Raw genomic sequence first — 13,526 nt, forward strand, 5'->3', positions numbered from 1 at the left:
AGCCACAAAAACTACACATTTTAATTAGACGTGACTTACCCCACACCATGATGCAAAGCAATACAATGTAAACATCAGATTGATTACTTCCACAGTACGGTTAATATAACTTCACACAGAAACTTCTAATAATCTTGATGAGCAACACCCTCCCATAGTTGGTCAAACTATTCAAAGCCTAGTTTGGAGGCCAGGGATTTAGCTCAGTGGTGCCACCTACTACCTGCCTCGTAAGCACAAGGTCCCAAGTTCGATCTCCAATGCCAAAAAAACAAAAAACAAACAACAAAAAACCAAACTAGTTTTTATGCTTTCTGTAGGTGAATTTATTTTATTATACATATGTAACATTTTCTCCTTTGGTGTTCAAAAAATAAACTGGGATGCTGAAATAATTTAAGCAAATAAGCCATTAACTCAAAAAGAATCTTAAACGATGGTGATAGTTACACAACAATATAAACGTATTTAGCCAGGCGTGGTGGCACACACCTATAATCCCAGCACTCAGGAGGCTGAGGCAGGAGGATCGCTGTGAGTCTGAGACCAGCCTGGCCTACATAGTGAGTTCCAGGTCAGTCTCAACTACATAGTGAGACCCTGTCTCAAACAAACAAACAAACAAACAAACAAAAAACCCAACGACAACAACAAAAAATACATAAATGTGTTTAATGTCCCAGAGCTATATACTAATAAATTTATATATTGGCAAATTTAATGCTATATAAATTTTAGCACAAAAAATTTTCAACATTTTTTTTTATTAGTACCTAGTATGAACTGATTACATCCCTATAGTAGTATCTACATCTACTGACAGAGGGAAAGGGGACAGGGGTTCACAGAGGGCCCCAACTGTCTCCTCTCCTCTCTCTCTCTGGACAAGAGCAGATACTAACAACTGTGGCTACCCAGTATTCCCATATGTGGCTTTATGCAACCAACAGTGGAAGGCATGTTCCTGTGTTTTAAATGTTGCATACATAAGAAAGTATTCAGACTCATTAATCACCACGAAATACAACTCAGTATTGTAAGAATGGCCACACAACACAAGAATGAAAGACCGTTAATATCAAGCACGGATGCCTGTGTAGAGCAATTGGACAGTCAATGGCAGCACAAAATAGCACAGTCACATGGAAAGCAACGTGTCAGTCTCTGCTAAAGTAGATCATATGCCTTTCTTGTGACTCAGCAATTCCACTAAACTAAAACCTGTACAGGGGCACCTAAAGACGGGTACTGGAATGTTCACGGTAGCACGAAATACTGGAAACAAACCAAAGAGTCAACAACAAATAGAAATGAAAACTGCCAGGGCAGGGAACATGGCCCCATGGTAAAGTGCTTATCTTGTGAGTACAGGGCTCTGGTTTCAGTCCCAGAGGAGAAGAGGGAGGGGCGGAGAGAGAAGCAACAGAAGGGCAGAGAGGGAGAGGGAGATTTGATGCTGCTGCATTGCTGACTCTGAAGGAGGAGGAAGGGACCTTGATCTAAGGAATACATAAGTCCTCTAGAAATTGGAACAGCAAAATCAGAAGGCATGGACCTGCCAGCATTGGACTTTAGCCCCAGTAACACTCATTTCGGCCTTGAGAATTCCAGAACTGTAAGATAATGGGTGTTGTTTAAGCCACATTATATAGATAACTAATACTTTCAAGCTATTAAATCTGAATGCAGACATGTCTTTTGCTTCCAATGAAGTTGTGCCACCAATACAGTGTAACAAGATTTAGACAATGAAAGAAGAAACTTGCAAAAAGTATACCCAAGTGAGTGTACATTTCTAGGAGAATAAGACTTTAGACTCATTTTTATCTGTGAAAAATGTCAACTTTCCCCTCATCAAGCAAGTAGTGTTGAACTATTTACTTGTAAAATTATTTTATTAATAAGAAATACTTTTGTAATTTGTTGTTGACTCAATTTGGACAAGTTTAACAAGTCAAAGGCCACTTTTTACTTTATATACTGTACAAACCAAATTCTTGTGAGCACATATTTCTTCTAAAAATTCATTTATACAAACTAGAATAATGAAATTTGTTCATGCACTTACTTATTTTAAAATGACTTGCGTACATCACAGTTACAAAATGAAAAGATTATATTCCTAACAGTAATTTAGGTTATTGACTAATTTTAATGATAACTTTTACAGATAGTCACTTAAGAACCCTTCCTTACAATGTAACCTTCCTCAAGAAGGTGGAAAAAAACATGTTACAACAGATGCACTTCCAGAATGGCCAAATGATCACTGAAATATACTCTTCCATAAAAGCACTGAAACACTGCAAAACATGACACAATCAAATTTTTCAGAACTCTGAGAATTAACCATCAATTTTAAACAACCCAAGGAACATTTCTTAAAGCAAAATGTCAGAAAATGAGTGAGCGTTTTATTATTTTCCTTAACTCCGTGGCAGCCCTGAACACCAACAGCCTTGCATCTACGGTAGTTGTGAAAATCAGCACCTTATAGTCACAAGGTGGGCTAGAGCTCCCAAAGCTGTCACCATGGAGACTTCTCTCAAATGCTGGAAATGCTCCATTCTGAGGGCTTAACACTGAATTTACCCTGCTGTGACAACAGCCCTACACTAAGGATGTGTGTCAAAAATAATGAGCAGTAAAACCAGGCATGGCGGCACATGCCTGTGTTCCCAGCTCTGTGGGAGGCTGAGGCAAGAGGACTCCAAACTTGAGCCCAGCCTGGGCAATTCAGCAACACAAAAAAAACAAAAAAAGGGCGGATATGTAGCTCAGTAAGTATGCAGGCCTTGGCTTCAATCCCTAGTACCACCCATCAATCAGCAGTAATGATTTAACATCATAGTTGCTTGAAGCAGCAAGGTAAGTAAAACAAAACACTAAGTAAAAACCAGTGAATCAGCACAACTGAGGAATTTAAAAAACTGTAAGATATTTCTGGGACTAGGGGAAGATTTCAGAAACTAGGGGCATGTGGTAAAGTTACCCACGTGCCCAAGAAGGCCCTATTCCACCATCCCAAGTTAACCTGCAGGCTTCACACAAACAAGGAGGAGGACCTAGGTATGGGCAGTGGCACTGTGGGAGAGCAGTGACTCCAAGGGCCTTGGGCTGATCCCAAGCACTGAGAAAAACAAAACACAACCCTGCACCTGAAAGTTAAGGCAGAGCTGTAAGCTGGTAGAGCACCAAAGGTACATCTAAACACACAGAGCCCTCTGACAGAGACTAGAAGACGTAGACATTTAAGGAAATCTGTCACTCACAACGAGGCTACAGAGACTTCAGTGACCACAAATTTTATAGAATTATAAAATTCTAGGAAACTCGCTAGACAACAACAAATTCTGAGGAGGAGAAATTAACACTGTTATTTAAAAAGTTTATGGTTTAGTAAAAAAATCAGCAAGCATGCAAAGAAACAGAAAAGTATATTCCACACTCAGAGTAGGGGGTGGGGCTTCAAAGGAAACACAAAAATTGAACTAAAGGAACTCTTTAAATCGGCTACTCAAATGTGCTGAGAACTGACAAAAATCATATCTAAAAAAGTCAAGGAAAAATATAAGAAAAATGTCTCCCTAGGGAGACTGTTAAAAGATATTATTAAAAACGAGTTAGCCAGGGACTTAGCTCAGTGGTTCGGTGGCCTGCCTCGCAAGCACAAGGACCCCCCGAGTTCAATCCCCAGTACCGAAAAAAAAAAAAAAAAATTAAAATTCTAGAGTTAAAAGTATAACTGAAGAAATATTCACTAGTGGGACTCAGCAGCCAACTTGAAGCGACGGAAGAGTCAGTGATGATAAATACACTGCACTGGTTGACCTGGGAAGAAAGACTCAGAAAACACACCAACACACACCACACACGTTCCAGAGGAATGGAGACCAAGAGGTAGGACAAGTATTTGAAGAAATAATTGCTGAAGCTTCTTAAAATGCCATCTAAAATATGAATCTATGCATACAAAAAGTTCAGTAGACTCCACATAGGATCAATTAAAACAAATTCAAATCTTCACAAAAAGGTAAATTATCAGCAGGCAGATGGACAATTTTGAAAAGGGTAAAAATATACTTAGCCTTATACAAAATAATCCTAAATAAAACTAAAAACTCATTAGACTCCAGAAAAAAACAGAAGTGGGATGAATAATTAATAAGGTGAAAGAAAAGATTTCTGATTAATAATTATATATCCAACAAAAAATGCTTTAAAATGAAAGAAAAAAGTGTACACACTTCAAAATAAACATCACTAGCACACCTGAGCCACAAGAATATTAAATGCTGTACTTAACGCTAAGCTAAAGGACATTAACTCAAAATCATACAAATGAAGAACCATAGTAAAGCTAAAGTACATAAATATAGAATACAGTATAAATATTTTTGTTTCTTACTGGTTTTTTTCCTGAATTAAAACATAACAGCAAGAACCAGTAACAAAATTATTATTCAAGGACTTACGATGTATAAGGATGCAGTTGGCATTAATGAGGAAAGCTACATTTTACCAACATTTTTGTGTTCTATGGAATTATCTTGTAATTAAACTGAACAAAATTATTGCATATTAATTTAGAAATTATAATCCTAGGACTGGGGATTTAGCTCGGCGGTTCCGTCGGCTGCCTTGCAACCTCAAGGACCCAAGTTCAATCCCTGGTACCAAAAAAAAAAAAAGAAATTATAATCCTAAAGTGAGCCACAAAGAAAATAAAGTATCACCTAAAAACAAAACAACAACAACAACAACAGAGTGAGGGGGGTGAAGGGAGGGCAGGGGAACAGGGAAACAGTAAGAACCAAGATACATCATGGAAAGGTACACAACCCAGTGATGAATGCAACTGTATTGTATACCTAAAATGCACTAATAAACAATGAAAAAACAATAAAACCAGCAACAAAACACCAAACCCCACAAATTTTGGCCTTGGTATCAAGGATATGGTGATCTTGTAAAATAAATTTGGAAGTATTTCCTCTTTAATTTAAAAAAGAGTTTGAGAAGAACTGGTATTAGTTCTTCTCTAAACGTTTCATAGAATTCAGCAATAAAGCTACCAGATCGATTTTTCTGATGGGATGTTTTCTATACAAATTCAATCTCCTTACTTATTATGTTATTGGTCCATTCAGATTTTCTATTTCTTCATGATTCAGTCTTAGTAGATTTTATGATTCTAGGAATATATTTTCTTCTTCTACTTTATTCAATTTGTAGGCATATAATCACTCATACCATTCTCTTTTATTGACTCGTTTTTCTGTGGTATTAGATGTAACATTTCTTTTTTCACCTGATTTTTCCAAGTCTTCTTTTTTCCTTAGGTTATCTAGAAGTTTGTCAACTACATCTTGTCAAAGAAGCAACTCTCAGTTTTGTTGATCTTTTTGTTATTTTTCCAAGATCTAGTTCATTTACTTTTGTTCTGATTTTTGTTACTTTTTTCCCTGTGCTATCTATGAACTTATTTTGTTCCTTTTGCAGTCCCTTGAGATGTAATGTCATCGGGTGTTCACTTTCTTCTTAATGTTAGCATTTATCACTGCACATTTCTTCTTTACAACTGCCTCTTCGTTAAGTTCTGATGTATGTGTTTCCATTTTCATTACTCTCGGCATATTTTTAAAGTTCTCTTCTGATTTACTCTTTGAAATTACAGGCATTATTAATGACCACAAATACAAAAATATTCAACAAAATACTAGCAAAGAGAATTCAAGAGCAAATCAGAAGAATCATACACCATAAGCAAGTGATACTTATTCTGGCAGCACAAAGATAGTTCAACACTCACAAATCAATAAATGTGATACACTACATTAACAGAATGAAGAACAAAAATATGACATCAACTGATGAAAAAAACCTTTGACAAAATTTAACATCCTTCCATAATAAAAATTCTCAAGGATTAGGTATAAAAAGAATGTAGTACCTAAGTTTGTTTTTTAAAGGCTGTATATATATCACAAGTCCACATCTAATGGCAGATATACTCAATGGTCAAAGCTGAAAACTTTTCCTTTAATATTAGAAAAAGACAAGGAGTTCCAGTCTTCCCACTTCTATTTCCTAGACAAAGCAATTAGGCAAGAAAAAGAAATAAAAGTCATCCAAATAAAAAAGGAAGCAAAATGTCTTTGTAGATGAAATTAATTTATACACAGAAAATCCTATAGATTCCAGCAGAAAACTATGAAATACAACAAAGAAATTCACTAAAATTGAAAGATACAAAGTCAATATATAATAAACAATCAGTTGAAGGCAAGCAGGGTAGCATATGCTTATCTGTAATCCTAGATTCTGGAAGGCCTAGTCTGGAGGACTGAAAGACTGAGCCCAACCTGGGTAACTTAGGGGGAATCTGCTTCAAAAAACTTTTAAAAGGCATTGGGTGGAGATGTACCTCAGTGCTGAGGCTCCAAGTTCAACTGCCAATATTAAAAAGAAAAAAAATATATAAAATAAAAACAATGAGGAAAGAAATTGAAAGGGATGAAACTATACAGAAATATAGCACTTTTCTATGGAACAAATGAATCAATATTGCCAAAATGACCATACTACCCAAAAGATTATAATCTTTATCAAAATTCCAATGGCATTTTTCTAATAGATAAAAAATCCCAAAAGTCATAAAGAACCATAGAAGACTTCAAATGGCTAAAATAATTTTGATCAAGAAAATTAAAGCTAGAGGCATTAAACTTCCTGACTTCGAATGGCATTACAAAGCTATGGCAATCAAAACATCATAGTACTAATATAAAAAGAGACAGAGCACAGAAAACAGAAAACCTGAAAATAAACCTACACATACGCAGTCAATCAAGCTTCAACAGAATTGTAAGAATTCACAATAAGGAAAGGACAGGCTCCTCAATGAATGATGCTGGGGAAATGGATTTTGATACACACAAAAATTAAACACAAAAACTTTTATTTTAATTTTCCAATTTTTATTAGTATGTTTGCAGGACATAATGATTACATTCATCAATGAAGAGTTGGGACATACATATAACACATCTTAATTCTTTTTCTTCCCTTTTCTCCCCTTCTCCCCCGGATTCAATATTTAAATGTTAAGACTTAAAAACCACAAAACTCTCAGAGTAAGATACAGAGGTAAAGCTCCGTAACAATGATCTCGGCAATGATTTTTTTAAGAATACAGGCAACAAAAGCAAAAGTAGATAAATATGAATTATATCAAACTAAAGTTTCTGCATAGCAAACAAAGGAAACAAAACAAATCAACAAAATGAAAAGTAACTGATATAACAGGAATAATATTTGCAAACAATGTACCAGTAAGGAATTAATATTCAAAACATCAGAAATTCACATAACTCAACAGCATACAAGCAAATAATCTGATTAAAAATAGGCAAAGTACCTAAATAGATGTATTTTCAAAGAAGACATACAGATGGCCAACAGATACATGAAAAAATGATTAATACAGAGAAATGCAACTTCAAATCACCTCAAACCTGATATGATGACTATTACTAAAAAGACAAGAAATGCGTGTTGGTGAGAAGGTAGGGAAAAGGAAACCCTTACACACTGCTGGTAAGAATGCAAACTGGCATACACATTATGGAAAACAGAAGGATCCTCAAAAGTAAAAAGTACAACTACCATAGGAACTAGCAATCACACTTCTGGGTACACATCCAGGGAAATAAAATAACCATCTCAAAGAAATATCTGCAGCCCTAGTTCATCACAGCACTAGCCACAACAGCCAACATACAGAAATATCCTGTCTACTAACGGCTGAGTGGAGAAAGAAAATGTGGTGTCTGTGTATACATCAATATATGTAAATAACAGAATATAATTCAATCTAAAAAAAAGAGATCCTACCATTTTTAAAATCATGAATGACTATGGCAAACAGTGCTAAATGAAGCAACACACAGACAAGTTCATATTTATATCAAAAATACTTTAAAGTAATTTAATATTTAAAAAAAACAAATAAATGGAAAGACATTCCATGTTCATGGAATAAAAGACTTGATGCTGCTAAAATGTCCATGCCTCACAAAGTGACCTAAAGATCTCATGTAACCGCTCCCTATCAAAATCCCAATTAACACCGTTCACAGAAAAGTAATCTTAGAATTTATATGGAATCCCTAAGGACTTCAAATAGCTACAGTAATCCTAAAACATAACAACAAAGCTATAAGCATCATGCTTCGTGATGTCAAAACATACTAGAAAGCTACAGTAATCAAAACAGTATGGTGTCTTAGGCTACAGACAGATATGTAAGCCATGTTGACACAAACCTATAATCTCAATTTGTTGGAAGAGTGAGGCATGAGGATCACAAGTTCAAGGTCAGCCTGACAGTTTAGCAAGACTTTGTCTTAAAATAAAAAGGGCTTAAAATAAAGAGGTAGCTCTGCGTTACAGTGCTTGCCTAGCATGTGCAATGCCCTAGGTTCAATTCCCACTACCACTAAAAAAAACCACATCAGACACTGATCAATGGACCAGATAAATCCAGAAATAAGCTCTCATATATATATGGTCAGATGATCTTTGACAAAATCACCAAGAATACACGATGGGGGAAAGAACAGTCTTTTCAACAAACACTAGTATTGGGAAAAGTACATTTCCACACACAAAAGAATCATGTTGAATTCTTACACTATATAAAACAATGAACTTAAAATGAATTAAAGACCTAACCGTAAGACTGAAAGTATAAAACTAGAATAAAATAAGGGAAGTGTCACAACATTGGATTTGTCAAAGACCTCTTGGCTAAGACCCCAAAAATAAAGGCAACGAAAGCAAAAACTGTGAGACTATAATGAACTTAAAATTGTGTAGCAAAGCAAATAAATCAATAGAATGAAAAGGGACCTATGGAATGGTCAAAAATATTTAGAAATTATATATCTGATGATAAATGGTTAATATTCAGAGTGGGCCTAAATGTGTGTGGGGGGGGATTCCAAATTAGCATGTTGCACCAGTTACAGTTAAATGAAGAAAAAAAAGACCTCTGTGTGTAATACATTTTTTGTAATCAGTTGTTGGGCTTCAAAGCCAAAGCAATTCCACAGAGCACAAAGACATTTTTAGGTTACACAATGGGCACATTCTTTCCAAGACCAGATAACCTGGCTTCCTATATCCAAAACATGGCATACAGCATGCCAAGAAAGCAGCAGAAACAAAATAAACAAAAAGTGGGAGATGGTACCAACAAAGAAAACTAAAAAGCAGAAAGCACATAGCTAGGGGTACTGCTCCGCGGTACAGCACTTGCCTAGCATGCCTAAGGCCCCAGGTTTGATCCATCCTAAGACTTCCAGCAAAAAGTAAAAATTTGAGGATGGACAAAAAACAAAATCCAGGTCCATGATATTCGTATGAGTCCACATAAGGATATAGAACTGAAATTCAAATGCTGAAAGAAAGTTATCACGTTCATAGAAACAATGAAAAATCAGTAATTTGATATGAAAATTATAAATAAACATTTTAAAAGAGCACTTTGTAGTATAAGCAATCTTTCTGAATCAAATAAAGAATAATTGAGTCTTCATACCACCTCGCTCTATTTAGCTTGGGCTTAACCTTTAGAACATCCAACAAAAACCAGATTCTTCAGATTCCTGTAGCAGAGTCCCTTCTGATATGAAAATCTGGTTAAGTACTAAGATCTGGACATGACTGGAGAGTGGGCCCAAGGCTTTATATATTGAAATTTTTGTAACTACAAATTCATCTTACAGAAGTATATCTTGCATCTTTATTTCTTAACTTGATCCACAAGCCTACCAAGATAAATTTTCTCAAATGCTTTGCTGAAATCTAGCCATCAACAATTTCTATGCATGAATGCATATAAACATGCACTTAAACATTTATACAGAAACACATTTACATATGTCTAATAACAGACCCATAATGCTGTACCTCATAGGTAGTTCCATAATGGCACGTAAATTGGCACTGTCTGTTGGTTTCCGCATCTTGCTCAACATTAGTATAAAATATAACTCCATCTCCAGAGCAGGATACAATCTGTTTATCATTTGTGCATGGTAAGAACTTTGCACTAAATATATTTGCTCGATGGCCAGAACGAATTGTTGTCAAAACCTAAAACATACAAAGAAAGTAGTTCACGGTAATTTATTTTTTCCCCAGGAAAATATATTCATATTTAATATACTCGTAGCCAGTAATAAATTCTCATTAACAAGTCTCATTTCAAAAAAGACTATCATTCAATTCCAAATTATTATAATTAGGGAAAAATCCAAATCTCACATATTTTCCTTTTGTTCCTCTCAAATGAGAAGACTAAATATCGTCAACTGAAACAGTGCCACAAAAAGCAAATGTGCGTATTTCTACCTATTTGGCTTATTTCAATCACTCATAAGATATTAATAAGTAAGAAAGTACTATTTCGACAGACTTTTGAAATTGACCGTATATTAAATGGTTAGGTAATTCCCTTTCAGACTGAAGACACAAACTGAATTTAAATAGTTCATAATCTCCACGTAGTGAAATTGTACAGATGATCAAAGAGCAAAAGTCCCAAAATCCAGTTTATTCACTGTGTTCAAAAGATCAGAATCATTGTGACAGAAATGCACTTTAAAATTAATATTTTAGCTGGGGGCAATGACACAGCTTGTAATTCCAGCTACTCCAGAATTTAAATTAAGAGGATCACAAGTTTGAGGCCAGCCTGGGTAACCCAACTGTATCTCAAAATAAATTTTTAAAAACGGCTGGGGAGGTAGCTCAGTGCCAGAGTGCTTGTGAAGCATGTGCAAGGCCCTGGGCTCAATCCCCAGCACTGGAAAAAGATTAAACTAAATATTTGTAATACATATTGCAGTTAAAGACATAATTCACCTAGGAGTGCTTCAAAGTTGAGAGGAAAAATAACCAACAAAAATTTTTTTAAAATGAGCAACAAACCCAAACAGGCTATCGATACACAAATATACCTTAAATGTAACAAAATACTCAGCATTATTCACAGGTGAATTGCAAATTGAAATTGTACAAAGGTCCTAATTCTCACTTATTAATAAATTAGCAAAAATTCAAAAGCCTAACAAAGAAGAAAGGCCATGGGAAACCAGCTCTCCCACAATGCTGAAAGCAGAGCTAAATGGGTCCCATCAGTGGAGGATAATTTAGCAGGAACTCACAAAAAAGCTGTGCTAACCCTGTGGACAGGCAAGTCTACTTCTAGGAAATTACCCTAAAGATCTAACTCCAACAATATAAGAAAACATATGTACAAGGTCATTTATTCAGTTATTATTTATAAAAGCAAAATATAAGACTGGGTGAATAAAGTATAGTATATCTTTCCAAGGGGTTTGCAAGGGAACACAAAGTAGGAATATTTAAAAAAAAAACAAAAACAGGGATAGATCAAAGCATAGACATAAAGTTGGCTTGGCTATGTCCCACAGAATAAATCAGTGACAATTTGAACATGAAAAAGACAGACCGTTATACATTGAATAAAAGTAAAAATCTGTAAATCCATAGCAATTCGTTGTGAATACAGACAAGGAAATGCTCTTATTTACACAAGAATATTGCTGTAATTTGCATCCTGAACATCACCCAAAAGGGGTATATGTATCGCAGGATACAGCCAGCAGGAACTGGGAGAACCTTTGAGAGTGGGGTGGAATCCAGCCCTCAGGTCCTGGGGCATTTACCACTGAAGGTGACTGTGGGATGCTGATTTTCCTATTTCTCATTACTTCATTGTGATGAAGTGGGTGGTTTTCCTCTACACGTGCTTTTTTATTTATTTATTTTTTTTTGAGACAGGGTCTCACTATGTATTTGAGACTGACCTGGAATCACTATGTAGCCCAGGCTGGTCTCGAACTCACAGCGATCCTCCTGCCTCAGCCTCCCAAGTGCTGGGATTACAGGCATGCGCTACACATGATTTTTCTATAATGTGCTGCCTTATCACAGGCCCAAAACAAAAGAAATTGCAAATTGCCAACCATCATGTTCTGAAATTTCTGTGTGAGTCAAAATAAGCCTTCTGTTTTTATTTGTCGTGGTTTTTAAGACAGGTTTTCATTATGTCACCCAGATCGGCCCTGTACTCACTATGTAACTCAGGATGGGGTCAAGACTGTGATCTTCGTGACTGTGCTGGGATTACAGGCACTACCACATGGGCACTGCCTTTCTTTTTAGAAGTTATGTATCTCATGTACTTTGCTAGAATGACAGAACGATAAATGTAAATAAATGCAAAAACCAGGGATGGGGGTACAGCTCAGTACAGCATGTTTCAAACAAACAAAAGGTCCTAAATTCAATCTCCACTGCAATTAATCAATCAAATATAGAAAAGATAGCAATTTTAAAAACCACTGCTTTAAAATAAACACGAGGTGGATGACTGTAATGCCAGCACTCTTGAGGAGGATCACAAGTTCAAGCGCAGCCTGAGAAAGCTAGTGTACTAGTGTCAGGTCTGGCAAGATAAGGCTGTTACAGAACACCTGACCTGCCCCTGTGCACTGGCGGGAAGCTACTACAATGAGCACACCTGCGCAAAGGACCACCACAAAACACCACCCACCCAGCCCTGGGTTCCAAGAAGTGCAAAAAGAGCTACATTGCTCTGGTTCCTGGGAACCATGGCAAGCTACTCTGACCAATGCCTGACAACTGCCTAGAAACCACTTTCCTGATTGCGTGCGCACTCCTCCCACGCTACCTTGACTCACCAATCAGTCAGCCCACTTGTTTGCGTTTGAGAGAATAAACAGCATCGTTTGCTCACACAAGGCAAGCCCAGGTGATTTCTCTGGTCTCTACTTCTCCAACACATTTAATCAGCACTTACAAGAGCTTGTGGGGCTGGGGGAAGGCTCCTCAAAAGACTGCATAGGCTCTGAATCAGATTTACTGCCAGACACAGAAATTTATGTGATTGTCCTACAATGGCCGCCCACAGTCAGATGTGTAAGAGTGCAAAAGTTCTGTCCGCGTGCTAGTGGTCAGCTGAAGGCCTGGAGCCCAAAGCAATGTCCCATACAAGTCCACATTAGGAGGCCAAAAGATCCTCAACAGAAGACTAAGGGTTGGTGCTAGAAGCTAAAGAATCTGTGCTGGCCAAAAGGCCTTTGATGGAAGCTCAAGAATCCGTGCCAAAAGCCAGGAGACAATGCCCAAGGCGAAGGCGAAGACCCGAACTCCTCCAAAGAGAACACATCCTTGGCAACATCAACAAACTTCTTCTAAGGAAAATCAGCTGAAACCCTTCCCTCCTGTTCTCCTTTTATACCTTTCAAACCACAATTCTCCTTCAAGTGGGCCTCCATGCCCAGAACCCTGACTCAATTCGGCTGGGCAGTTCCCCATACAAGTAGACAATCAATTAACTACCACACCTGCTGAGACTGTCTCAAAAAAAAAAAAAAAAACCAGAAACAAAAGCCGGGGCGTACGCACAG

General features: G+C 36.7%; 1 protein-coding gene across 3 annotated transcripts in view; it reads right to left on the reverse strand.

Annotated features, from left to right (window-relative positions):
• The window catches only part of Dcaf6 (DDB1 and CUL4 associated factor 6), a 120,504-nt gene that overhangs the window by 82,788 nt on the left and 24,190 nt on the right, over nucleotides 1–13,526 (reverse strand). For all 3 annotated transcript variants that reach the window (XM_033765670.1, XM_033765669.1, XM_033765671.1), the window contains exon 3: nucleotides 9,976–10,161. The gene's annotated coding sequence lies outside the window, so the exon portion shown is untranslated. The remainder of the gene's footprint in view (nucleotides 1–9,975; nucleotides 10,162–13,526) is intronic.

This window comes from Fukomys damarensis, unplaced genomic scaffold (assembly GCF_012274545.1).
Source record: "Fukomys damarensis isolate Sample0158 unplaced genomic scaffold, DMR_v1.0_HiC HiC_scaffold_19, whole genome shotgun sequence".
In the NCBI taxonomy this organism is placed as follows: domain Eukaryota; kingdom Metazoa; phylum Chordata; class Mammalia; order Rodentia; family Bathyergidae; genus Fukomys; species Fukomys damarensis.